Consider the following 10,279-nt stretch of genomic DNA (forward strand, 5'->3'; position numbering starts at 1 on the left):
CAACTGACATATGTGGAGAGCTAGTATCAAAATTTATATGTTTGTCCTGCACACCGTCCCCCATCCAGTGGGCAGCGGTGGATAGGTTACAATCACTTAGTTGTTATCTACAGTTAGCAAACTGGGGATATTTGGCTAAAATTTCTGGTAGCAGATCATTTTGAATGAAATATTGACACATCGCTGGAACATTGGTTATAGAATTGTCTCTAAATTCATGTATCTTTTCGCACTCCATCACATAGTGACGGAGGGTGTGCGAATAATTTTGTTGACACAGTTTACATTTGGTCAGGTCTACATCAGCAGATAATGAGAATTCCCAGAGATACTTGTAACCGAGTCTAAGCCGAGCAGTAGTAACATCTAGAAGTCTGCTGATTTTATTGGATGATCCATAGATGTGTGGCTCCTCTTGTATGATATGTATGATAGATGGAATTACTAGTTCCAGTTTCTAGGCAGGCGATGAGTACTCACAATAACCTTAATTAAGCGTCAAAACAAAAATGTGTATACTCTTTTTACTCTCCTGACCTTAGTTCTCGAGCTATGTATTTCATTTTGGTACCAACGTGTTCGCAATAACATTCTCTAGAAGAAAATCAGCAAAAACGGTCACCAAAAGTTATATGAATACCAGCACCCAATAAATACCTACGTAGATGACTCGCCGTGAGTGCCCAAGAGCAACAAAATGTTTTTACTCTTGGGATTGTTATCACTTCCACACTTGTCCTACAGCGTTAATTTTGGTATCAATGTACTCGCAATGAAATTCCCAACACGGTGATATGAATATAAACGTAGAATAATGGTCGCTGCCCACCCGCAAGAGTGTGGGAAGTGGCGGAACTGTTACCCAGTATTGGTGACAAGACGACACATGGGCGATACAGTGCTTTGAAAGTTTATAATTATATCACTGTCCTGACATTATTATTGTATGTACGTCATTCATTTTTGTGCCAATGTTTTCGCAATAGAATGTTCTATGAGCCCGTAGGTAAAAAAGAGCAACAAAGCGTAAGATAGAATAGCACCATATATAAAACAACGCTGGTACATATCAGTGAGCGTCAAACACACACGAAATGTGTGTGTTTGATGGTGGTCAAACGATGTTTGATGTGTTTGATCAGGTGATGTCCTGATCCGCATAATTAAAGTATGAATTATGTTGAGAAAAAATAAGAAAAAAGGGAAAAAACAGGGGTGGGAGAAACATGACAGAAAAAGAGTAAAAATACAATTTGGTCAACAAAACAGCATTGTTTAAAATAAAAGATATGGATTGACATTTTGGGGGTTAGGTTGGTAGGTTACATTGAGTTAATTAGGTAGTACTTAGTGTTTATCTGTTATAGATAGGAGCTGCCTGGTATGGGCCAATAGGCCTTCTGCAGTTACCTTTGTTTTTATGTTTTTGCCCTGTAACCTAAATGGTTAGAGAGGCACATATATGGGCTTAGGGACTGAACCCCACACTACATTTAGCTAAGCTGGTTACAATCTTGATGATATAGTTACAAAATTCTGTATAAGTCGTCACATTATCAATGGGTTCGAGATCAACCACAATTTCCTGAATAGATATAACAAAGGGGATATTAATAGGGTATTAAAATTGTCAACACAAGATAGAACACGAAACAATGGGTATAAATTGGATAAGTTTAGATTTAGGAAAGACTTGGGTAAATACAGGTAAATAAATACAAATTTATAAATAAATCTATAAATCCAACATTATGTTTGTAAATCAACTATGTATGTATGAAAAAAAATGACTAATACGTTCGGCGAATGACTTTGACTTCAACTTCACTTTGACTTCGTTCATGTCATCGTATTTTCCGTAATATATAAAGGTTATGACAATGCAATTATATTATTGTGTGCAAATAAGTTTGAAATTTCATGTACCCTAAAAATATTAAAATAAAGAATAAGAATAATTAAATAATTGTTGTAGTAAATTGTCACACGTTCATCATACGCAAACGAACACACAGTTTGGAGCGTCAGTACAAGACCGCCGCCATTTTAAAACACGGCTTCGAATGTAAGTAATGTTTTTCTCGTACTAACACTGTGTTATACAATAGATTTGGTCTTGAATTCACAAATTTAGTTGTTACATCTGACAGAGTATGTTAGACGGTGTAATGCTGGTCCATGTTAACGTATTTGTGGGCTTGGTTGGTTTAAATGTGGAGGCGAGGCCTGGCAGTGCTGGTGTATGTGGAGGCGAGGCGAGGCCTGGCAGTGCTGGTGTATGTGGAGGCGAGGCCTGGCTGTGCTAGTGTGTATATGGAGGCGAGGCCTGGCTGTGCTAGTGTGTATGTGGAGGCGAGGCATGTACAACACTCCCCAATAGGAAGAAAACCCACTGGGTTCTAGGCTAGGTTAGGCTTATCTGTAATAATTGAATTAAGCCTAGCAAAGCCTAGAACCTAGTTCAGTAATTTAAAAAATGTTGTAACTTGAAAAATGCCATTCAATACATTACACAATTTAAATATTTTCAGGCAATCAACACAACCCTCATGTTGGCTAACCCTCTCTCATGTTGGTCAATAATTTAATTATTTTTTTATGGAGTAATCTTTGCTGTTGAAATGTAGTCTTTTTGAGACTACATTTCAAATGTAGTGTGTGTGGAGGCGTGTATGTTAGGTATTACCTAATATACACGGTGTAATATATCTATCTGTGTGAAATAGATTAAATCCATTTATTTGATATTCAGCTAATAGTTCTGTATTTTCTACATTCATCCATGTTTTGGTAAGTGCAATAATATGTATTGTTTCATTGCAGATTAGAGATTCAAGATAGTTCTAGATTTCCGAAGTACTGAAACGCGCGCCATACAGGCTTGGTGGATCTAGGTGCAAGGTAAAATTATTTACATTTACTTTTGTATTTATGTTTTGTATTTATATGCATATATGCATTTATATGCATTATTCTATAGAATAATAGATCTCGTAATAATTTTGCAAAAATAGTGGCATTTACTATTTTTAAAAGATTATTAAAAAATTTACTGATATGGTGCATTCGGAAGGGCGAAGAGGGAGAACGGCCTGTTGACATAGCTCGGGTGCAGGGGGGGGGGGGTTGTGTAAAAGCCTGGTTTGTGCCTCGGAGAGGCTATGGGATCCAGTAAGTTCAGTAGAACTTCGGTTTCAACCCTTTTACCCTGTTGTAGCTCAGTCGATTAAGGCAGTGTCTGGGATGCTCCCGGACGCAGGTTCGAATCCTCGTCACGGCCCTTGTGGATTTGTTCATTTGATGCATCACGTTATTGTGATCTGTGTGTGTAATTCTTCACTTGCTACAGCAACAGGAATGTGTGTGTATGTATTTGTGTTGTTGAATATGACCGAAAGTGTAAGATTAATGATTCTAACACAAATCGTCTGAATATTTGTTTTTCTTCACTGTCGAGAGTAGTTAAAAAAATTTACTCGAGTTTATTTTCACACTTTATTTATGGTCCTTAAGTCCCTCTCCTTAATGCTGCTGCTGTTTCTCGCATCTTTGCATCGCTTGTATGTTTGGGGGTTTGGCCTCTTGCTATATATTGATTCCATTTGTGTGTGTTTGGGTCTCAGGCCCTCTCGCAATTTCTGTTGAACAAACCCCTTTTCCTAGTTCTGCATCTCTCCTTTGGTACAAATTTTGTTGTGCTTTTATCATATATTTCACAAAACTTGACATACATTTCATTTACTTCATGTCCTATCAGCAAGTGTTTGTCAAATTCTTTAAGGAAAGTTTATCATCCTGATTGCAGATCTCTAGCGATATTATGTCAACTTCTTGTGGATTCGCAATCATTATTTAATTTACCTTTAGGTGTTCTTTCACCAGCACAGCAACACTGTACCTCTCCCAACCAGTTTAAGATAAAAACTAAGTACTAACTAATTAACTCAATGTAACCTACCTTACCCCCAAAATGACAACCCATGTCTTCTATTTTAAACAATGCTGTTTTGTTGACCAAATTGTATTTTTGTTTTTTTCTGCAATGTTTCCCCCCCCCCCACCACTCTACCACCACATTGAGTTTAGTAGCTCTGTGCACGTCAGGTGCTGTTTAATATACAGACCTACTCCTCCATTTGACCTAGTTTCTCTATCACATCTATATCACTTTGTGCTTTAGCCCTGGTGGAGCTTGGTCCACCAGGCTGTTGTTTGGAGTGGCCCGCAGATCCACATACAGTCTGCATATGATATACAGTCTGTTGATCAATTAAACTACAGTAGTTAGTTTTTATCATCCGAATGCACCAATATGTGTTCATTCTTCCCAGATGAAGGAACTAGGTAATATTCATCATCTGAATGCACCATCTGATGCTTTAACACTCATGATACACGAGAGGTTTAAAAAACTTTTAAAACTTTTAAAACTTTTTGACCTATGTATTTAAAAGCAATTCTAAAGTTAAAAAGTGTAGCATAGGCCCCTCGCAGAATGTTCTTAATATGATCCTCAGGTTATAGTTTTCTATCTAAAACCACCCCTAGATCTCTTTCTTGATCAGAATTCTTTATAGATCTCAGTGGCTCGATCATAGAAACTGCTCTAAATCCTTGTTGGCCTGGATTGTGGAGGTCATTGGTCTCTATAAAACTAGTAATCTGACTCCTGATCACTCTCAAATAATTTTATTATGTGGGATGTTAGTGCAACTGGTCTATAATTCTTTGCCAATGCTTGTGTTGTGTTGTGTTGTTTTGGTAGTGATGTGCAATGTGTTGTTTTGGTAGTGATTCGTCCAGTTCTGGTAGTAGTGCGGTTGTTGTGTAGTGTAGTACTTGTGTGCTTGTTAATGACTTGTATTCCAGTCTTGTGGGTATCTCCTTTCCCCTACGGGCCAACTGCTTTGTTCTTACCTAGCATTTTGCTTTGTTTGGGTATGAATGTTTGTGTGCCGTATATTTTGCAAAATTTGCCATATATCTCATTATTTACTCCTCTGCCTAGCAACAAGTCTGTCTAATTATACTCATTAACTGTTTTTCAAAGTTCCCCATAGTGTCCTTTATTGAAATCGAGTTCATGAACCGTTTCAATGTTCTTATTTTCTTCTAGATTATATCTTAAAGTATATTTAAATGTTATTGTTATTATTGTTATTAAATGTTATTGTGACATTGCATTGCAATTGAGCTATGTTGTTTACCATACCGTTCATTTCGTGAGTATAAGTATAGATGCCACACTTGTGACAGGTAAAACCATGCCTTTTTTGAAAAACAGCACCGTCTGTTGCACGTAAGAGCAACCCACACTATATTATGTTGCGATATTATTTCAATATTTCCGATTGTATTGATAATTTGAATTTTCATAGATTTCAATTTATTTTCATTTCGATTTAATAATTTTGTGTGACATTGCATTGAAATTGAGCTGTGTTGTTTACCATACTGTTCATTTCATGAGTATAGTTTATTTTTTTATTTTTTTCATTTCATTTTTTTAGCTGTTCTTATTTTTCAGTGATGGGAATATCAGATCATTTGATGTTCCCAATTTTCTGATGGAAGCATCAGACCATTATAGAATGCATCGGATGAGGTAGTTTGGAATGGTGGGGAGGACGAGAGGGGGGTATGGTGGGGAAGACGAGGGGACAGAGGAGAGGGTAATGGTGGGGAGGACGAGGGGACTGGGGAGTTGGGGATGGTGGGGACAGGGGAATGCTGGGGAGGACAAAGGGACAGGTGAATGGGAGATGGTGGGGGAGGAAGAAGGACAGGGGAGGGGAAAATGGTAAGGAGGACGATGGGACAGGGAAGTGGGAATAGTGGGGATGATGTGGGGACAGGGAAGTGGGAAGGACGAGAGGACTGTGGAATGGGGAATAGCAAAGTGAATTATAATTATATATATTAATTAATTCTTATAAATTTCCAGAAGCCTGTATCAACACCCACACTAATGCAACTGAAAGAGATGTTGAGACAAGTATTGCTGATATGTTGAAGAACGCCCCAAACAAACTCGGTGGAAACAGATACAAGGTAAAGTTTGCCAATTTGCTGTAGTCTAATTCAATTTCTTTTTAGTAATCTTCGAGAACATTTATGCTATGAATAAGATAAAATAATGTAACTGATTTTGATTTATTTACTATTTATTATTTATTTACCGTTATTAGTATAATAGATCTCGTAATAATTTTGCAAAAATAATGGCATTTACTATTTTAAAAAGCTCGGGTGCAGGGGGGGGGGTTATGTAAAAGCCTGGTTTGTGCCTCGGAGAGGCTATGGGATCCAGTAAGATCGTCCTTCCTTTCCTCCCTAGAATCTGGATGTAGCAGGTGCTCAATTGTCAAAAGTGAAAAATTGGTTTTGTCTTCCGAATGCACCATTTGTGTAAATTTGCTAATAATCTTTTAAAAATAGTAAATGCCATTATTTTTGCAAAATTATTACGAGATCTATTATACTAATAACGGTTTGATAAAATACAGTAGACTGCCTACTGGATAATAGTTCCAGTCCACCTGTAGACAGGGATCTCACATCAGCTTGTATATTATACAAGGATAAGATTTGATTTACTTTTGTATTTATATGCATATATGCATTTATATGCATTATTCTCTAGAATAATAGATCTCGTAATAATTTTGCAAAAATAGTGGCATTTACTATTTTAAAAAGCTCGGGTGCAGGGGGGGGGGGTTTGTGTAAAAGCCTGGTTTGTGCCTCGGAGAGGCTATGGGATCCAGTAAGATCGTCCTTCCTTTCCTCCCTAGAATCTGGATGTAGCAGGTGCTCAATTGTCAAAAGTGAAAAATTGGTTTTGTCTTCCGAATGCACCATTTGTGTAAATTTGCTAATAATCTTTTAAAAATAGTAAATGCCATTATTTTTGCAAAATTATTACGAGATCTATTATACTAATAACGGTTTGATAAAATACAGTAGACTGCCTACTGGATAATAGTTCCAGTCCACCTGTAGACAGGGATCTCACATCAGCTTGTATATTATACAAGGATAAGATTTGATTTACTTTTGTATTTATATGCATATATGCATTTATATGCATTATTCTCTAGAATAATAGATCTCGTAATAATTTTGCAAAAATAGTGGCATTTACTATTTTAAAAAGCTCGGGTGCAGGGGGGGGGGGTTTGTGTAAAAGCCTGGTTTGTGCCTCGGAGAGGCTATGGGATCCAGTAAGATCGTCCTTCCTTTCCTCCCTAGAATCTGGATGTAGCAGGTGCTCAATTGTCAAAAGTGAAAAATTGGTTTTGTCTTCCGAATGCACCATTTGTGTAAATTTGCTAATAATCTTTTAAAAATAGTAAATGCCATTATTTTTGCAAAATTATTACGAGATCTATTATACTAATAACGGTTTGATAAAATACAGTAGACTGCCTACTGGATAATAGTTCCAGTCCACCTGTAGACAGGGATCTCACATCAGCTTGTATATTATACAAGGATAAGATTTGATTTACTTTTGTATTTATATGCATATATGCATTTATATGCATTATTCTCTAGAATAATAGATCTCGTAATAATTTTGCAAAAATAGTGGCATTTACTATTTTAAAAAGCTCGGGTGCAGGGGGGGGGGGTTTGTGTAAAAGCCTGGTTTGTGCCTCGGAGAGGCTATGGGATCCAGTAAGATCGTCCTTCCTTTCCTCCCTAGAATCTGGATGTAGCAGGTGCTCAATTGTCAAAAGTGAAAAATTGGTTTTGTCTTCCGAATGCACCATTTGTGTAAATTTGCTAATAATCTTTTAAAAATAGTAAATGCCATTATTTTTGCAAAATTATTACGAGATCTATTATACTAATAACGGTTTGATAAAATACAGTAGACTGCCTACTGGTTTTACCTGTAATAAGGTTTGATACAGATGATTATGATTATGGTTTTGGCATAATGGAATACATGATGAAGGAATTATCAAAATTGACATTTTTATCAGGGGATATCCTGAATATTGTCAAAATGACGGAAACCCATATGTCAAAAACACATGGAGATATACCAATCCTGGAAGACATTCTTCCATCCCCACTTGAAACTGTTGAGCAGGTGGAAAGTCTGTCACATGAGCTAAAAGTTAACAGTGAATATAAAAAGAGTATGGTAAGTGTTGCTTAATTCTTTTAGCCTGAGTATGGTAAGTGTTGCTGAATTTTTTTAGCCTTGTACATATGTCTTTTGATTAGTTTTTTTGCAGATGAAGGAAGGTGGGGTGGCACATAATTGATTGTTCAGTGTTATGTTTAAGGTACAAATAAAACAAAAGCAAAAGTTACTCAAATTCGTTGATTTTTGTAATAGTTAAGAAGGAAAATATTTTAATGCTATTTATTTAATACAGTTGGAAATTAGAAAATCTAATGTTGAGATTGAAAGATATATATTATTCTCTATTACCTTACAGCTTATGCATTATTTTAACAGGTCCAGACGCTGTCTCAAATGGGCGGTGCAAGCTGTGGAGACACAGTGAGACGAATGATGAGGAGGATAGGGACCTATGGGGTCTGGTCTCAGTATTCACTCGTTGGGCGCAAGAGGAAACGTGTCTTCAAAACCTTGGATACTGTATTTGTAATGTAATAATAAGTACGTAAATTTGACATTTTTTTGGATTATATATATGTCTGCATGTATTATGTATTATACTTGCATGCTTGTTAATGACTTGTATTCTAGTCTTGTGGGTATCTCCTTTCTCCTACGGGCCAAATGCTTTGTTCTTACCTAGCATTTTGCTTTGTTTGGGTATGAATGTTTGTGTACCTTCATTGTATATTTTGCAAAATTTGCCATATATCTCATTACTCCTCTGCCTAGCAACAAGTCTGTCTAATTATACTCAATAACTATTTTTCAAAGTTCCCCATAGTGTCCTTTATTGAAATAGAGTTCATGAACCGTTTCAATATCCTTATTTTCTTCTAGATTATATCTTAAAGTATATTTAAATGTTATTGTGACATTGCATTGCAATTGAGCTGCGTTGTTAACCATTCTGTTCATTTCATGAGTATATTTTATTTTCTATTTTTTCATATCATTTTTTTTATCTGTTTTTATTTTTCAGTGATGGGAATATCAGATCATTTGATGTTCCCATCAGAAAATTGGGAAAGTCAGATCTTTTGATGTTCCCAATTTTCAGATGGAAGCATCAGACCATCATGGAATGCATGGGATGAGGTAGTTTAGAATGGTGGGGAGGACGACAGGGGGGATGGTGGGGAAGACGAGGGAACAGAGGAGAGGGTAATGGTGGGGAGGACGAGAGGACAGGGGAATGGAGAATGCTGGGGAGGACAAAGGGGACGAGGGGACGGAGGAAGACTGGAGAACAGGGGAACACCTAAATAAAAGCCAACAATGTTATTACTCTGTGGCTTCTTGTCTCCTGACAAAAAGAATTATAATTATATATATTAATTAATTCTTATAACTTTCCAGAAGCCTGTATCAACACCCACACTAATGCAACTGAAAGAGATGTTGAGACAAGTATTGCTGATATGTTGAAGAACGCCCCAAACAAACACGGTGGAAACAGATACAAGGTAAAGTTTGCCAATTTGCTGTAGTCTAATTCAATCTCTTTTTAGTAATCTTTGTGAACATTTATGCTATGAATAAGATAAAATAATGTAATTGATTTTGACTAAATATGTAGATATATTTAATTTTCTGAGCACTAATAATGAAAGAAAACCAAAATAAGAGGTGGCTACTATCTCTAATAATGGGCTGGAATAATACAGGATATAATAATATATATATATATATAAATATATATACATATATTTATATATATATATATTTATTTATATAAATATATATATGATATATATATATTCTATTCTATTAGTCTATTCTATTCTATAGTTTTATATAGATTCTTGTTTTAGTTTTTTTCTATAATATGGAAAGGGTTTTTAATTAATAAATTAAATATTATATAATAAAATAATGTATTATTGAAAACAATTAGTAACAAACAATATTTCATTACAGGGTGGTGAAGCAAGAATACATGTGCATCACATAGCAGAGTCGGATATGACGAAAATAGCGGAGAGCCTGGTGCATGGCATACCGCTGAATCTTCTCTAATGTCTATATAGAAGAATCTTGTTTCTGTGTGTATAAGGGATATAGCATAATAAAAATAGATAGAGAGAGATATAGAGAGATAGAGAGATAGAGAGAGAAGAGAGAGAGAGAGAGAGAGAG

At 36.0% G+C, this 10,279-nt stretch overlaps 1 long non-coding RNA gene across 1 annotated transcript; it reads left to right on the forward strand.

The window, feature by feature from the left end:
• The first annotated feature begins 2,032 nt into the window (after nt 1–2,032).
• Nucleotides 2,033–10,176, forward strand: LOC138369759 (uncharacterized). The gene is made up of 6 exons (XR_011229926.1): nt 2,033–2,065; nt 2,824–2,901; nt 5,945–6,051; nt 8,477–8,641; nt 9,500–9,606; nt 10,061–10,176. It is a non-coding gene; the product is annotated as an uncharacterized lncRNA (long non-coding RNA).
• The last annotated feature ends 103 nt before the right edge of the window (nt 10,177–10,279 follow it).

Source organism: Procambarus clarkii, chromosome 29, assembly GCF_040958095.1.
Source record: "Procambarus clarkii isolate CNS0578487 chromosome 29, FALCON_Pclarkii_2.0, whole genome shotgun sequence".
Classification (NCBI taxonomy): Eukaryota; Metazoa; Arthropoda; class Malacostraca; order Decapoda; family Cambaridae; genus Procambarus; species Procambarus clarkii.